Source organism: Kogia breviceps, chromosome 18, assembly GCF_026419965.1.
Source record: "Kogia breviceps isolate mKogBre1 chromosome 18, mKogBre1 haplotype 1, whole genome shotgun sequence".
Taxonomy (NCBI): domain Eukaryota; kingdom Metazoa; phylum Chordata; class Mammalia; order Artiodactyla; family Physeteridae; genus Kogia; species Kogia breviceps.
This window is the reverse complement of record NC_081327.1, coordinates 21,850,487-21,867,969: the sequence shown is the minus strand read 5'-3', so window position 1 is coordinate 21,867,969 and position 17,483 is coordinate 21,850,487.

Genomic DNA, 17,483 nt, shown 5'->3' with positions numbered 1-17,483 from the left:
AGGAATAAACCTACCTAAGGAGACAAAAGACTTGTATGCAGAAAACTATAAGACACTGATGAAAGAAATTAAAGATGATACAAATAGGTGGAGAAATATACCATGTTCTTGGATTGGAAAAATTAACATTGTGAAAGTGAATCTATTACCCAAAGCAATCTACAGATTCAATGCAATCCCTATCAAATTACCACTGGCATTTTTTACAGAACTAGAACAAAGAATTTCACAATTTGTATGGAAACACAAAAGACCCCTAATAGCCAAAGTAATCTTGAGAACGAAAAATGGAGCTGGAGGAATCAGGCTCCCTGATTTCAGACTATACTACAAGGCCACAGTAATCAAGACAGTATGGTACTGGCACAAAAACAGAAATATAGATCAATGGAACAGGATAGAAAGCCCAGAGATAAACCCACACACATATGGTCGCCTTATCTTTTATACAGGCGGGAAGGATATATAGTGGAGAAAAGACAGCCTCTTCAATAAGTGGTGCTGGGAAAACTGGACAGCTACCTGTAAAAGTATGAAATTAGAACACTCCCTAACACCATACACAAAAATAAACTCAAAATGGGTTAAAGACCTAAATGTAAGGCCAGACACTATCAAACTCTTAGAGGAAAACATAGGCAGAACACTCTATGACATAAATCACAGCAAGATCCTTTTTGACCCATCTCCTAGAGAAATGGAAATAAAAACAAAAATAAACAAATGGGATCTAATGAAACTTAAAAGCTTTTGCACAGCAAAGTATACCATTAACAAGACCAAAAGACAACCCTCAGAATGGGAGAAAATAGTTGCAAATGAAGCAACTGACAAAGGATTAATCTCCAAAATTTATAAGCAACTCATGCAGCTCAATAACAAAAAAACAAACAACCCAATCCAAAAATGGGCAGAAGAACTAAATAGACATTTCTCCAAAGAAGATATACAGATTGCCAACAAACACATGAAAGAATGCTCAACATCATTAACCATTAGAGAAATGCAAATCAAAACTACAATGAGATATCATCTCACACCGGTCAGATTGGCCATCATCAAAAACTCTAGAAACAATAAATGCTGGAGAGGGTGTGGAGAAAAGGGAACCCTCTTGCACTGCTGGTGGGAATGTAAATTGATACAGCCGCTATGGAGAACAGTATGGAGGTTCCTTAAAAAACTACAAATAGAACTACCATACGACCCAGCAATCCCACTACTGGGAATATACCCTGAGAAAACCATAATTCAAAAAAGTCATGTACCAAAATGTTTATTGCAGCTCTATTTACGATAGCCAGGACATGGAAGCAACCTAAGTGTCCATCAACAGATGAATGGATAAGGAAGATGTGGCACATATATACAATGGAATATTACTCAGCCATAAAAAGAAATGAAACTGAGTTATTTGTAATGAGGTGGATAGACCTGGAGTCTGTCATACAGAGTGAAGTAAGTCAGAAGGAGAAAAACAAATACCGTATGCTAACACATATATATGGAATCTAAAAAAAAAATATATCATGAAGAGATTAGTGGTAGGATGGGAATAAAACACAGACCTACTAGAGCATGGACTTGAGGATATGGGGAGGGGGAAGGGTAAGCTGTGACGATGTGAGAGAGTGGCCGGGACATATACACACTACCAAATGTAAATTAGATAGCTAGTGGTAAGCTGCAGCATAGCCCAGGGAGTTCACCTCTGTGCTTTGTGACCACCTAGAGGGGTGGGATAGGGAGGGTGGGAGGGAGGGTGACACAAGAGGGAAGAGATACGGCAACATATGTATATGTATAATTGATTCACTTTGTTGTAAAGGAGAAACTAACACACTATTGTAAAATAGTTATACTCAAATAAAGATGTTAAAAAAATAAATAAAAATAAAATTAAAAATAAATAAATAAATAAAATAAAACTTAATCTGTTTGGATGACCTTGGAGAACACCTAAAGCCTCATTTCTCTCATCTATAAAATGAGATAATAATAGACAGTAGTTGGGAGAACTCAATGGAAATGTATAAAAAGCATTTAGGAATGTGGTTTTCTCCTAGGAAGCATTCAGCATTAATCACTATTGCAGTCAACCCAGGGGCTGCCTGGGAAGTGTCTGTGCTTATAGAAAGAGCAAAGTGAACAGCTGTTAGAGACCATTCCACTATCTCCCACCGCCACTGATTTCCGTTACTATTTGTACTTCTTTTAAGGATGCCAAAGCCCATTGACTACTTCAGCAATGGGTACTTCTGATAGTGTCAGAGAACTTAAATGCAAATTGTTACAACATTCTTTGAGGTCATGGATGCCTCAGAATCTGAGAACTACTGTATCAGGATCCTGTTTGGATTCCTGGACCCCTCTGAAACCTACCAAATAACTATTTCAGGAGTGGGACTCAGGAATGTGCATTTACCATACTCTCCTGGTTATTTTTATGCATGGTAAATTACATAGACTACCAGATTAAGAACCCTTGCTTAGAAGGATACAGGCAAACAGCAACAGCAGCTAATGGAGCAGTTAACTGGATCCCAGGCCTTGCCTTAAGCACTTTACACGTGTTATCTTGGTGAAATCCTATTAACACCTCTGTAAGATATATCCTAGTTATCCCACACAGGATTTGTAAGTTATCTGTACAAACAAGGAGACAGCTTCAGAGAGGCCCAAGGGAAAGAAACATGCCTCCAAAGCCAGACAGTTCTACAGTGACCTCTGGGCTAATTAGTGTCATAGAGCTCTTTATTGTTCCCATGAGCATCAAAATGTCCTAGACTAACAGGGCTTTTGGAGGGGAATGGAGAGCAGGAGGGACAATCAACTTCTGGGTCTTAGGTCCGACACCCAGGAGTTTTGCCCTTTACTTATATAGTCAGAATCATATGGAATTAAGAACACAGACAGACTGGGTTCAACTCCAGGGTCTGCCACTTACTAGCTGAATGACCATGGGTGGGTGACTTAACCTAGCTGGGCCTCAGTTCCTCATTTGTAAAATGAAGATAACAATAGTACCTACCTTGTAGAATTGTTATGAGAATTAATCTAGTTAATATTTATAAATTGCTAAGAGCAGTGTTTGCCACACAGTATGGGAGTGTGTCAAATAAATAAAACAAATTCTGCAAACTCACCAAGCCTCAATAATTCCAGCTATGGATGGAGAGTGTGATTTGGGAACAAGACTGGCTTTTTCCCAAGAACAGGGTGACTTCTGCTTTGACCCTTGTTGGCATGTGCTAGTTGGACATCCATGGACTCTCTCTACCACCAGGGCCTGGAGCACATACCCGCTTCCATGTCTTAAGCAGACAGCAGGTCAGGTCAGGAGTGAAGGTGCCCTTTTTCTGTGGAGTTGGCTGCAAGCCATGTCATTATAAGACATATAAGAGGAGAGACAGTGGCATCAGAAGCAGAGCCTCACAACTGGGGGGGGAAGGATTGGAAAGTCTCAGAAAAGTGGTGAATATCAGAAAATGGCTTTAAGTTCTCTGCACACTTGACTCCATGTAGCATTTGACAAACTCCGGATGCAGTATGGAGGGCAGGCATCATCGACTGTCCACAGAGGGTGTGCTGGGCCTCCCTGGGGGAGGGAGCTTTGTTCTTGTGTTTAAAAATCACTGCAGTCTTCGATAGGGTGATGAGATACACATGTATGTGCTCAAATATGTACCTTTGGTGTTCAGTGAGTGCTAAGGGTGGTGGGGCTCAGGATGAGGGCTCCTATCAGGTTTCCTGTAGCAGGCATATTGCAGTTTCTGTGTGCATTCTATAAGCCTGTCTGGCTGAGTCGAAGGGGAGAGCCTGGCCTCTGTTGGATTTTGTCTTGGGATTGCTCTGTTAATTGTTTTAACGTGACTGTGTCTTTTACTTGTTTCTTACATCCCTTTTCTGATTACTTAAAGTACAAATATCCATAGGGACTTAAAGCTTATTTATAGCTATAGAAAAGGTTTTGAATTATTCTGTTTCCTATCTGTAGAGCTGCTAAGTATCAGGACTTTTTAATTCATGTATTCATTCATGTGGACACACATTCAACCCACCATTATTTGTTCTTTCAGTGCAAAACACCACCCAGCCCTCTGCTCTGTCTTGTTTGGGTTGTGATAGAGAGACAGTCTGGAACAATCTTTGCCCTCAAGGAGATGTGCTCGTGTGAGGGAAATCAGCGTGTGTGACTCATGAACATACAGAGTTGAACGTGATGTTGGAGGGCAGACAATGGCCTTCATAACTAGCTCCTATCATTTTGGTCTCACCTCCAGAGTTGCCTCTTCAGAGAGAACCTTCCTGACCAGCTCATAATTCACACCCCTCCCCCCATCCCATTGAGCCCTGTTTTTCATTATCCTGTTTAATTTTCTTGATAGCACTGATGGCAATGTGAAATAATCTTTTTATTTGCTTGTTGTCCATCTTCCCCAGTTAGCATTCAAACTACATGAGAGCAGGATCACCATCCATGAATCCATGACTTCATAGCACATATAACTGTGCTTGACAGAGTTCAATAAATATTAGCTGAATGACTGAAGACAGGTTTATGTTTCCTTTATGAGATTTCCAAAAACAAAAGTAAAAATCCAGCCACTGTCCAGGAGGAGAAACATTATTTCTCAGCAAAAAGCCCTTTTAACCACTGGTCCATTATTCACATTAGCAAAAAGGGGTCCACATTGTGGTGGCTGCAGCAGATGACCAACATTTTATGTCAAGCTGTGTTTTCCCACAATTGCTGCACAGCCCTCATTGGTCCTGTATGCAGATCCCAACTGCAGCTGGGGATGTTGATGGCAACACATCACACTGATGTCTAGTTCCTGACCTGAAGACTCTCTCAATTTATAATCTCTGCAGAACTGGAGATCTGTCATTTAAAAGAGCTTCTTGTCACATATTGGCCAGTATAAGCACTGGACAATGACCATGCCCATCAGTGATAATGGGAAGAGAAAGTCAGCTATTGGGTGGACTTTAAGCATCAGGGAGACCTGAGATTGGCTGTATCCATTACCACACTGCTGGTAAGAGCAGGCATGGGAGGCGAGATTTACGATTACCGAGAAATCGAGGGATATTAGGGCAAAAGACATTCTTTTAACTGTTAGCAAAATATTGTTTGTATCCTTTTTCCTTGGGAGCCAAGGATATGCCCCTCATTACACATGCAGAGTAAGTATGACATCCTGGGCCTGTTGAATGGCAGAGCCAAGACTTTGGGTGTGGGTCTGTGTGGACACATGTGCTGAGCTTTGGAAATGGGTTTTGGGGAATGCTGGTGAGAGAGTGAGGCTGAAGGAAGGAGAGGGAGGACTGGCAGATGACCCGTGAAGGGGTATTTTCTAAAGTTTCAAAGAAAGGTTCTGTCCTACTGTGTCTCCATTCCTTGGGGAGGTGGGTTCCATATTCTTACAGTCTTCCAGTAGCATGTTCCTGTCCAAAAATTCACCCATCATGTGGATTCTGTCTTCGGTCACAAATTCTATCCACTTCATATCGTGGTAGTGGGGGCTGTCTATGTAAGGTTTCAACTCCTTTTGGTGTAAAATAATGGGAACAACATCATCATATTATTGAGAAAGCTGACAATGTGGAAAGTTCTCTGCACAAAGATAGTGAAGAGAAAAGAGCTCAATAAACATTTCCTCCTGTTAATAATATTTCATTTGAAAAAAAATCACTGGAAGAGAAAAAGAGTTTCAAAGGGTTAGATAAGTTTCTAGCTATAAGATTCTATGACTTTAAAGTACAAGACATGTTGGTAAAATAGCCTGACAGAATTTCGTGTTTGGGTCCTGGAGTCAGTTTGTGAAACAAGAAGTTTACCAAGATGACACATCAGAAGGGTTACTCCTTTATACTGTGCCAACCTAGTATTCCACCGTGTGTTTCAATGCAGGATGAATCTGAAGGCACTTAGTTTAGGCTGGGTTCTCCCAGTCATGGACCCTGAAACAAGGATTTTAGTGCAAGTAGCTTATCTGGGAGGTGATTCCAGAAAGCGCAGTTGAGAAGGGAGAAAAAAAATAGAGAAGGGAAGAAACAGACAGTACAGCATGTGCTAAAAGAGCAGGGGACTGCTGCGGATAGCTGGGGCTGTTGAGGACTTTGGAAAAAGTGTAGAACACATGCCTCAGAGTGATGCCTCCTGATGGATACGCAGATCTTCATTCCATTCTTCTCTGAGAAATCTGGGGCATTTATCCTTCAGTCTTGTCTATCCTTGGCTGATGGTTGTGCTGCGGGCAGCAGCTCCTCAACCATTCCTGTCTGCCTTGCATAGGGCCCAGAGATGACTTAGTCAGCTCTTCGGTGAACATTCTCAAGTGCTCACAGTAGGAAGGTGTCAGCACAGTAGGAAGCCCGGTCACTGTGGGGAACTGGACGGGGCACCAACAAAGTCTCTAGAGAGCTCAACATCTTCTGTGGTCTAGGTTGCTCCCCATGACCCGGGGCTGTATTTGCATGCCCACTTCAATAGTATCAGGATGAAGAAGAAACATTCAAAGGATGGTGAGCTCAGCAGCAGGAATGACCTGGACTACATCTCATTGAAAGAGCACCTACTGTGACCGAGCCTTATGTCAGGACACAACAGAGAACAAAAATCTTGGGGCTGATTCTCTTTAGACCCATTTGGGTCATACATCCATATCTGCACCATCCACGTGACCAGATGGTGGAAAGCCTGATTGGCTAGGCCTAGGTCTTATGCCTACATCAGAAATTAGTGGTGGGGTCACACCCTGTCCTCACCATTTCCCAAATAACTGAGAGTAGGGAAGCATGGTTTTTCTAAAAGAAAACTGAGGTACTGCTATCAGGAGAGGGAAGATTGAGACTGGGCAGGCAAAAGCTATGGATATCCATCCACTCATCTGGTAGATGGACATATGCCATCACTTTTAGGAGAGAGAGATTTTACAGATGCAGGTACCACAGCTCAGGCAAGTTCAGAGATGTGCCTAAGGTCTCACAGGTAGTAAGAAGTGGAGCTGAGGCTGGAACTCAGGACTGAAGTCTGAGCAAAGCCTCTGCTGCAACCGTGAAACATACAGTCTCCAAAATATAGCCAGAATTTGAGATGGAAAACAATAGAGTCATTGAAAGGAAGCATTATCATTTCCACGGACGCTAAGCAGTGAGGTCCAGGCAGGTATATGTTGGTTGATCCTCTACTAATGTGAAATAAGAAGAAGAATGGAGGGCTTGCATTCCCCCGAGTCTAGCTTCTTTAGAGGTTGACTTAAACTCTTGAGTTGATAGCAACTCGAGCAGGCTCACTTCTGTGCTTCCTTCTCTGGCGACCTTTTTTTTTTTTTTTTAATTTTATTTATTTTTAACATCTCTATTGGAGTATAATTACTTTACAATGGTGTGTTAGTTTCTGCTGTATAACAAAGTGAATCAGCTATATGTATACATATATCCCCATATCTCCTCCCTCTTGCGTCTCACTCCCATTCTCCCTATCCCACCCCTCTAGATGGTCACAAAGCAACGAGCTGATCTCCCTGTGCTATGTGGCTGCTTCCCACTAGCTATCTAGTTTACATTTGGCAATGTATATAAGTCCATGCCACTCTCTCACTTCATCCCAGCTTACCCTTTCCCCTCCCCATGTCCTCAAGTCCATTCTCTACATCTGTGTCTTTATTCCTGTCCTGCCCCTAGGTTTTTCAGAACCATATATATATATTTTTAGTTTCCATATATATGTGTTAGCATACGGTATTTGTTTTTCTCTTTCTGCCTTACTTCACTCTGTATGACAGACTCTAGGTCCATCCACCTCACTGCAAATGACTCAATTTTGTTTCTTTTTATGGCTGAGAAATATTCCATTGTATATATGTGCCACATCTTCTTTATCCATTCATCTATCGATGGACACTTAGGTTGCTTCCATGTCCTGGCTATTGTAAATAGAGCTGCAATGAACATTGTGGTACATGACTCTTTTTGAATTATGGTTTTCTTAGGATATATGCCCTGTAGTAGGATTGCTGGGTTGTATGGGAGTTCTATTTGTAGTTTTTTAAGGAACCTCCATAATGTTCTCCATAGTGGCTGTATCAATTTACATTCCCACCAACTGTGAAAGAGAGTTCCCTTTTCTCCACACCCTCTCTAGCATGTACTGTTTGTAGATTTTTTGATGATGGCCATTCTGAAGGGTGTGAGGTGATACCTCATTGGAGTTTTGATTTGCCTTTCTCTAATGATTAGTGATGTTGAGCATCCTTTCATATGTTTGTTGTCAATCTGTGCATCTTCTTTGGAGAAATGTCTGTTTTGGTCTTCTGCCCATTTTTGGATTGGGTTGTTTGTTCTTTTGATATTGAGTTGCTTGTAAATGTTGGAGATTAATCCTTTGTCAGTTGCTTCATTTGCAAATATTTTCTCCCATTCTGAGGGTTGTCTTTTCCTCTTGTTTATGTTTTCCTTTCCTGTGCAAAAGATTTTAAGTTTCATTAGGTCCCATTTGTTTATTTTTCTTTTTATTTCCATTTCTCTAGGAGGTGGGTCAAAAAGGATCTTGCTGTGATTTATGTCATAGAGTGTTCTGCCTATGTTTTGAATGTGTTATTTTGTGGGCTGGGTAGAGGAAGTGCCTGGGGGAGTAGATGTTCTTCTCTGCTGGTCAGGGGTCTGTGTGAGAAAGGAGGAGTTGAAGTAGGATCTCACCACTTTTGATTGTGCTGACAGAATGGAGAGAAGATTCTAGTCTGCTAGGAAGGAAAGGGGGACTAGAAATCTTGGAAAGTGTCACAGAAAGAGGGTGCACTCAAGACACTCTAGTTGATGTCAGTTTTGGCAAAGTCTGTATACCTTGACACTGTGGGTCCACTTTCCCTGGCATGGAAGGAAATCTTCGAGTGTCTGGTTTTGGTGACTGAGCCATCAAGCAAGCCTGGAATGAGCCTCTGTGGTTTTGTGTGGGATTCTGGATTATCTGCAGCTCTCAAACCTGCCTCCCTGACAAGAGGAGTGATGCATGAGAAATATGATTGGGAAGAAAACTTCAGAGTCTGAACAGTTTGGTACAAATGCTCAGGTTCTCTCCATGCCATATGTTTAGACTGGATTGACGGGGAGTGATTTTGGCAAATACATAAATGACTGAAACGTGATTATGTGGCCTTTAAGACTCCTCAGCTTGAAGGATTCAGTTCTTCTGGGTAGAAAGAAATGGCAGCAGTTTATGAAAGCACAGTGAGATGACAACACTGATTTTTCCCCTCCAATCACCCGAATGGTTATAAAACATGACTTAATAAAAGCCCCTCTTTGGTTTGTAACAGGCTGGAAATGAAATGTAGCAGAGGTAAGGGAGAAAAACCCAAGGGTGGTGCCTGTTACATTAAAACCCAGAACTACTGTGATTGGCACCAGTGGCCCAGGAGATCTGACTGCCAGAGTTGAAAATCAAATAGGTTTCTGCCTGGAAAGGACCAGCTTCCCAGGAGGTAATGAGACGATCTGTCTTATGGGTCTGAAACCATCTCTCCATCTTGCAGCAATGGCAGAACATTTCACTATCAAAAATGCTTACAGTTCTTAAAATTTTCATATGCAACTCTTTGGCATGTTAGCAGAATATTTGCAACTGCTGAAATTGCTATCCTTTTTCTCATAAGACAAGAGCCTCAGAACATTGGTTTCCTTGGTCAGAGGCATCTCAGCTCTGGAGACCCAGTGTGAATCACCTAAGAACATGCTGTGTTCACATTTTCCTTGGACTTTTATTGCTTCCCAAGGGCTGTCTGAGAGCAAGAAAGAAGCAAGGGGAGGTGAGTGCTTATGTCAGTACGGGTGGCCCTGTGTCTGGGCCCACCAGTCAGCCTGAGAAGGATTCAAAAACATCTGGTGAGACAAGTTCATGGAGCTCTCTACACTTAGCAGAGCACAGCTAATTAGTCCTCGATGCCCAAGGCCTTGGCTGATTTGGCACTACCCTGCGTGCCATGACTTTTGAAAATGTGCTGTGTTAGAGACGACTCCTGATTACCAGCAACTTGAACCCATTGCCAAGTGACCTAACCAGAAACGCCATTTATTGGCTTACATAACCGAAAAATCCCAGGACCAGGGTGCAGGGCATCTTATAACATCCTGTCATCCCCCAGTACATGGACTGAGAGCAGAAGAGGGAGTGTCTCTAAGGAAAGTTACCAGGAGCCAGGGGTGGGTGCTGCACAAGCAGGAGCAGATGTTCCAGGCTCCTCCTGGGCAGGTGGGGTCGGGTCTGTCTGATGCCCGGGTCTGTCTGATGCCCAGGTCTGTTTTCTTAGGCTCAGCACCAACTGCCTTCTGAGGCATGGCTCCTGTCAACTCTTTTGTGTCTCTCCTGGAGGGTAAGATTTTGCCCACCAGCATTTGTGAACTTTATCCACATATGTAAAGTGTGAACTTGCCACACATTTAACTTATTTTTTGTTTGTTCTCAGAAACATACTATAAGATATTGTTATTGTTCCCAGTTTACAGAAGAGAAAAACTGAGGCCCTGACCAGTTCAGTGATTTTGCTCTTTTCATTGTAGTTCAGCTCTAATGTGAGGGATGAAGGAAGCTGAACTGCGACTAAAAGTGAGCTATTCCAACCTGTCTAAAATCAAGTTAGGAAGGCTTCCCTGGTGGCGCAGTGGTTGAGAGTCTGCCTGCTGATGCAGGAGACATGGGTTCGTGCTCCGGTCCGGGAAGATCCCACATGCCGCGGAGTGGCTGGGCCCGTGAGCCACGGCCGCTGAGCCTGTGCGTCCGGAGCCTGTGCTCCGCGACGGGAGAGACCACAACAGTGAGAGGCCCGCGTACCGGAAAAAAAAAAAAAAAAAAAAAAAAAAAAGCCAAGTTAGGAAAATCTGTTCAGAGAATGTGCCCTTAAATCCTCCCAGCTTCTTCACCCCACTTTCCCCTGGAACTCCCCTAACAGCAGAGCCTGGGGGCATCATGATGATCCAAGCCCTGCCTCATTCCTTAGACCTTTTCTTTGGGAAATCTGACTGAGACAGGGAGCGACCTGGCCAGATGAGTCTTGAGTGTGTGTAGTCACTTCACCAGCTGTAGCTCACGTTGCAGGAAGCGACGTCCAGCAGTCAGCCTCCCACACATGTGCCTACCGTCTGGACAGTGTTCCTGGGAGGTGGCTGCAGAGCTGGGCTGTGAGTGAAGCACAGATCTCCAGAGGGGCCTGTAGAAGGACCTCAGAGAGCTCCTGGGCCAGGAGTTGGGCTCCTGCTCTGTGCCTTGACCTGTGTGTCCACTGTGTGGGATATGGGATGGGAGGAGACTCTGTCCCCTCACTCCCAAGTTTTTCAGTCAGTCAACAAACATTCCAGAGACAAAGTAGGTTTCCCATAAATATGACCAGAAGACCATGTATGGGACTAGGCAGAGAAGTCCAGCCCCAAACGTTTAGGTTTTAAAAGTTAAAAGTTTAATTGAGAGAGAGCAAAAGCCACAGTGAAAGTGAGAGAGAGCAGTTCAAATAATATTGACACTTGTGCCAGTGACTCCCAGGGAGTATTTGCCCAGATGAAGCGAGGGAAAGAGCTATGAACCTCCTAATTATTTCCCAGCTCAGGTTGGTCTCAGGTGCCTATGGATATGAGCATCTCATGTCACTGATTGTGACTCTGGTGATTAATGACACAATTTTCCATGAGACGTGGTTAATAGAACACATGCCAACTGAGGAAGAAGATCTATCCTGGTGCTGGAGGGAAGCCTGACTGGGAGAGTGTGGTGATCTCCTGCACAACATCTTTCTAAGAGAGTTTCAAGATTAATTTTGACCATCCATGGTTTTTCTTTTTGCATCAACTTTAAAGCCCAACAATATGGAGAAGCCAAAGAGGCATCTCCATTCAGTATCATGGCATCTGGAGGCCATCCTTTGTGAAGCCTTCCCAGCCCACCTCGACTCCGTGGACATCAGCAATGCTCATAGCTGTTTGATGCACTTTGCAGCCTTTGTCTCCAACAGTCCCCACTCCCAGGCTGGACTGAACTACCTTGAAGATAAATACCACAACTTGAGGATTCATAAAATGATAAATATTATCATCTTCAAGGCATGAGCTGAGCCTTGAAGAGTGGATAGGGCTGAGGTTGGTGGGGAAGGTCAGGGAGAATGTTGGGCTCCTGCCCTTGCCTGTGTTGTCTGCTCTGTGCCTGGAGACTCAACAAGTCTAAGATTGCTGCCCACTGAGTCCCTCAACATGGGTGCCAGGACACCCCTAAACTCTCTCCTGACACTCAAGTCAAATCTTCTAGCAGCCCTTACCTCAATGCTGGCACTAAGCAGCTTCATTTTGTGGACGAATGAGAAATTCTCACTATGGGTGATAAAGAAATATGCAGGTTTCTCTCACACCCACATACCTGCCAGGGTGGATGGAGGGTGAGAGGGTGGGAGGTGAGCATTGTGGTGTATGCACATGCAACAGTTTCATAATGAAGGAGGTGCCAGGATTGGATGGGCTTTTAAATGACTGACATGAAAAGCCTACTTGGAGAAGTTGGACATTTGTGTATTGTCAGCTTTCTGCATGGAGTTGTTCAGCTGGTATTTGTTCATGGACATATTGAAGTCCAACTCTGTGGAGATGATTAATAGTCTTGAGGTATAGCTGGGGTGGGAGCAGCTCATGGACCACAGGCTCAGGCCTTCTTCCTACCCACATTTGCCAGCCAGTTTCTCCTTTACTATTTCTTGGCTTCCCATCCTGATCAGACTTCCTCCCTTCACTCCTTGCTGTGTGCTTCCTTCTCATCTGCTCTTCTGGATCAGGGAGACATGCAGACATGGAGGGTCAAAATGTACACCCCCACACTTCCTACTCATGTGGGCTTCGCAAGCAGAGTGACAGAGTGAGACAATACACATCTGGCACAGAGTACCTACTCCATACACGTGGGCCATTATTTCTGGTTATCACATTTTACTCATCCTGCCAAAGTTCGTTATGATTTTATAACCCTAGGCTTAACTGGTAGATCTTTGTTGGCAGTGAGAAGCAGTGTGATGCAAAGGAAAGGACAGTGGATGGAGAATCAGGAGACCTGGAGTCTCGCCTAATCACACCTACTGGTTGTGTGAACTTGAGCAAGACACCAAGTCTCTCTAGGTTGAAAATTCCACATAAGAGAAATGCTCCATTAGAGAAATGAACTAAATGTTTTCAAGGTCTTCTTCAGGGGTGACATTTAATGGCTCTATAAGAGTGACTATAAAAATCAGACTGTCTCTGTATGTGAAGAGGTGTGGTGCCTTGTGGGATTTCTGCATGCATACTAAGGGCCAGTTTCTGGCTGGCTGAGTTATCTCCTCAACCATCTGGCCCATTACACAGTTTCACCATTTGTCACTCTGCGTACTGCCATTGCCTCAACCTATGATTGAATCAAGACATCATTCTTTAAAACAGATTAGAAATGTTTGCCTGGGAATTAAGTCAACAGAGAAAATTGTGTTGGTTCAATGAGATGTGATGCAAGAACATGCAAATGGTGACATTTTTAGCTTGGCTCACATACAGCTTTACAAGCTCAGCTGGTTAAAAGAAGATCAAATAAAATGTAGGCTTATTGATTTAACCAGCTACAATAAGCTAAAGCAGACTTTCTGAAAGTCAGTTAAGAATGAAGCCCTGGCCTGTCCCCCAATCCACAGACGTGGAAGGGAAATGGTGACATGCGTGTTGTCCAGCAGAATGTCTGTATCCTCCTCACTAGCTTGTAGCTGCAGCACCTGATTGTTTATGAATGCCAGTCCTTTGTGAACTGGTGAAAAATTGATTGAGAAGGAAGGGCTGAGATCTGAGGGTACCCAGTTCCCTGGAATGTAGCACATCACAGCTGACCTAAGAGCTACTGTTAAACTTTGCATTAAGGGTGCACCTGGGGAAGAGAAAATGAAGACGTTAAATTTTAGAGCTGGCTATGCATGCAACTGCCAAACTCTCCAACCCTTCCCGTGGTGCGTTTCCTGTGATCCTCCAAGCCCGAAGAAGCCATTCAACCAATGTTACTGGGCACCTTCGAATCAGTTTGGTTTAAGCAATTGGTTACGACCCAGCAGCTGATAAAGCATTTTTTTCAGTGCCCAGCAGTCAACCTTGATGTCTCTCCCCCTCACCCACAGCATCCCTGCCATCAGCCAGGACCACAAGCTTAACTCATATTCAGATTTTCTTCACTTTTCTCTCTTTTATAAAAAGCTTTAATGGGATATAATTTATATACTACACAATTCACTCAGAGTATACAGTTAAATGGTTTTTGTTATTATTAATTTTTAAAAATTGTGGTAAAATATATACCATAAAATTTGCCATTTTAAGTGTACAATTCAGTGGCATTAATTACATTCACAATGTTGTGCCACCATGTATTTTTTTCCCAAATTTTTCATCACCCCAAGCAGAAGCTCTGTAATCAATAACTCCCCATTCTCCCTGGTAATCTCTAATCTACTTTCTGTCTCTACTAACTTGCCTGTTCTAAGTATTTACTTCATATAAGTGGAATTATACAATATTTCTTCTTTTGTGTCTAGCTCATTTCACTTAGTGGAATGTTTTCAAGGCTCATCCATGCTATAGTCTGTGTCAGAACTTCATGCCTCACTTCTCTATTAGTCACTACTTCTACTGCTCGCTGCCCAGCCAGCGTGCCTGCTCCTCTGCATGACAGAAAGCCTTTGTGGCAGATGCACTCAGTGTCCCACCCACATACCCTGGCTTCTCTTTGCAGAGCACACTCTGCTTACAGACACATCAGGCTAGAAGTGCTGGGAATTAACAACTGTTATCACAATACTCTATCTCTCTCAAACCTTGGTGGGATAATCTGAGATGCATGTCTACACTGCCTTCCAAAGTTCCCAGTGGTATCAGGATCCAGTTGTCCACAGTGGTGACCTGCTTGAGAACACGGCCTGGATTGGCTGCCTCTCCTTCCCTATCTCACTTCTCCCCTTTCCTACCAGTTTTCTGATATCACTTCCCAAATAAACTACTTTCACTTCATCAAAGTCTACTGCTAGGAAATGTAAATGAAGACAGCCTCCTATCCCAGCTCTCTGATTTCACGCTCATCTAAAATCCATGCTTCACGAAGTGGCTGGAGTATTCTTCTAAAGTACAAATTAGAGCATGTCACCATTCTGCTTAAAACTGTCCCATGCGCTGAGAATAAAATCCAGATACCTTACTGAGGTGGACTAGACATACAGAGCGCTGTCCTGACCACGTCCTGGGCCTCCATGCTCCCCATGCTTCTGTAATGCCAGCTCTCTCTCTGTTCCCTCTCCTCTCAGGGTCTTTATAAGTCATGCTCTGACCTTTTGTCATATCTTGCCTGAGCCAGAAAAGAGAGATAGATACTAAAAATACTTAACAACCAGTACATCTGGGCTGACCAGTCAGGAAGGACAGTGGTGTGGACAACACTGACATCTATGGCCCCAGCTGCAGCCTTATTTCATTCAGGCATCAGATTAAATTGTCTCCCCCCTCAGAGAGCATTCCCTGACCAACCACTCTAAAGTGCCTTTCCCCCCATAAACCTCTCTCTTTCCTCTTATCACCCCGTTTTAATCTCCATAATGCTCACCACTATCTACAATTATTTTTATTTTTAAAATTTAATTTTTGCCTATTTAATGTAACCTCAGCTAGAATGTAAGCTCCAGGAAGGGAGAGACCTTGCTGTTTTGTTCACTGCTTGCTGGGTTTCTGGAGCCTGACCCAAGCTTGTCACATGGTGGGTGTTCCAAAAATATATGCTGGATGAGTAACTGAACGGATGGGTGTCAGGTTCCCTGAAATAAAGAAACCCACAACCTCAGCAAGTGGTAAGCTTACCAGGACAGAGTCTAGATCCCATTACAGAGGCCACCTGGAGAAGACCTAAGGGCCTGCAAGCTCTCCAAAGATGGAGGTGAGGGGAAGTGCGTGGCCCCACATGCAGCTGGTTCTGAGAGGTCGGTGAGCATTAGAAATGGTGTGCTCAGGGCCCTGGTGACCTCAGAGAGTGGTGCCAGAACAATGGCAGGGAAGTCTGGTTGCAGAGGAACAAGGAGGAAGGAGAGTGGAGGAAGCAGGTGTGACCAGGGGAAGAATATGCAATGTAGGGAGTTGGTGGAGGTGGCTGAAGGAGGAGGCTTCTTTGTGGGCTGCAGAAATGGTAAGATGGGGAGAAGAAGAGACTGAAGGTGCAAGAGAGTGGAGACTGAGTTGAGGGAGGCCTGGTGAAGTGAGAGGGTGGGACCAGGGTCTCAAAGGGTAGGGTTTACTCTGGACCATAAAAGGAACATTTTTCCCTAGGAGATGGGAAGAAAGGAGGAAAAGTTGGGTAGAGAAACAGGACGTTTGTGTGGGAGAGAGAGGAGGGAAGGTGATCTCAGAGTCCTTAGAGTTAAAGGGGGCAGAGATGGGGGTGTCCTGAGGGCAGAAGAGTACTCTTCTTTAAGCTGATCCGCCAGGGAAAGACAAGGGGTTTTCAGCTTTTCCCTGAGAGTGGAGAGGCTGGGCCCCTCTCTCCTCTCATCTGGAACACCAACCACAGTGATTTACACCACTGGAAATGAAACTGTCCAGTGGGGCCTCTTTCTTGGGTTGGGGTCTGCAGGGGATCAGAGGGCAGGCTGAATAGCATTTCAAGGAAAGCTCCTCTGCTGCCTGGCAAGAGGGGTGGGGGCAGAGAACAGCTCTACCTCCTCCTGTACCTCGTGGGAGGGGCTATCAAGACTCCACTTCTAATGTGAATAATATGCCAGGCCCCGAGGTGTTTTGGGGAGGCACTCCTGTGGACAGCTGGACACACAAGCTATCTGAGAGTCCCATGTCTCCCTGCGTCTATCTCCAGAGGCCCTGGAAGAAAGTCCCTGACGTTCCTTTCTCCCAGCCTCCCGAATCCCGCATCTTTGTTGAACCTCTGGTCTCCTGTGGGTCCTTAGTTGCTGCCATTTTACACAGAGAAGTCTTTGCTCCAACCTCAGCAAGTTGCAAGAGGCGGCTTGGGCCCTCTGGGCCATTTTCTCCAGCTTGGAGAGTTTTCAATGCTGCTGGGCAGATGGGGGAGGCCCAGGGGTGATGCCAGGCGCACAGATGATTCGGACCTCCCGAGCCAGGATGGGTTCTCCTCTACGTTGGGGTGCATGCGGGTTCCAGACTCACAGGGCTCACGGGGCCTGGGGTGCAAGGTGACTCACGGAAGCAGTGATCTATTTTGTTCCCTGAGCTGGGCTACATGTGGTTATTGAGCACTAGAAATGTGGCGAGTCTGATCGAGATGTACTCAAGTACACATGCCTGATTTCAAATACTTAGTACAAAAATGTCAAATATTTCATTACTACTTTTCTATATTAATTACATGTTGAAATTACAATATTTTGGATATATTAGGTCAAATAAATATACCATTACAATTAATTTCACCTGTTTCTTTTTACTTT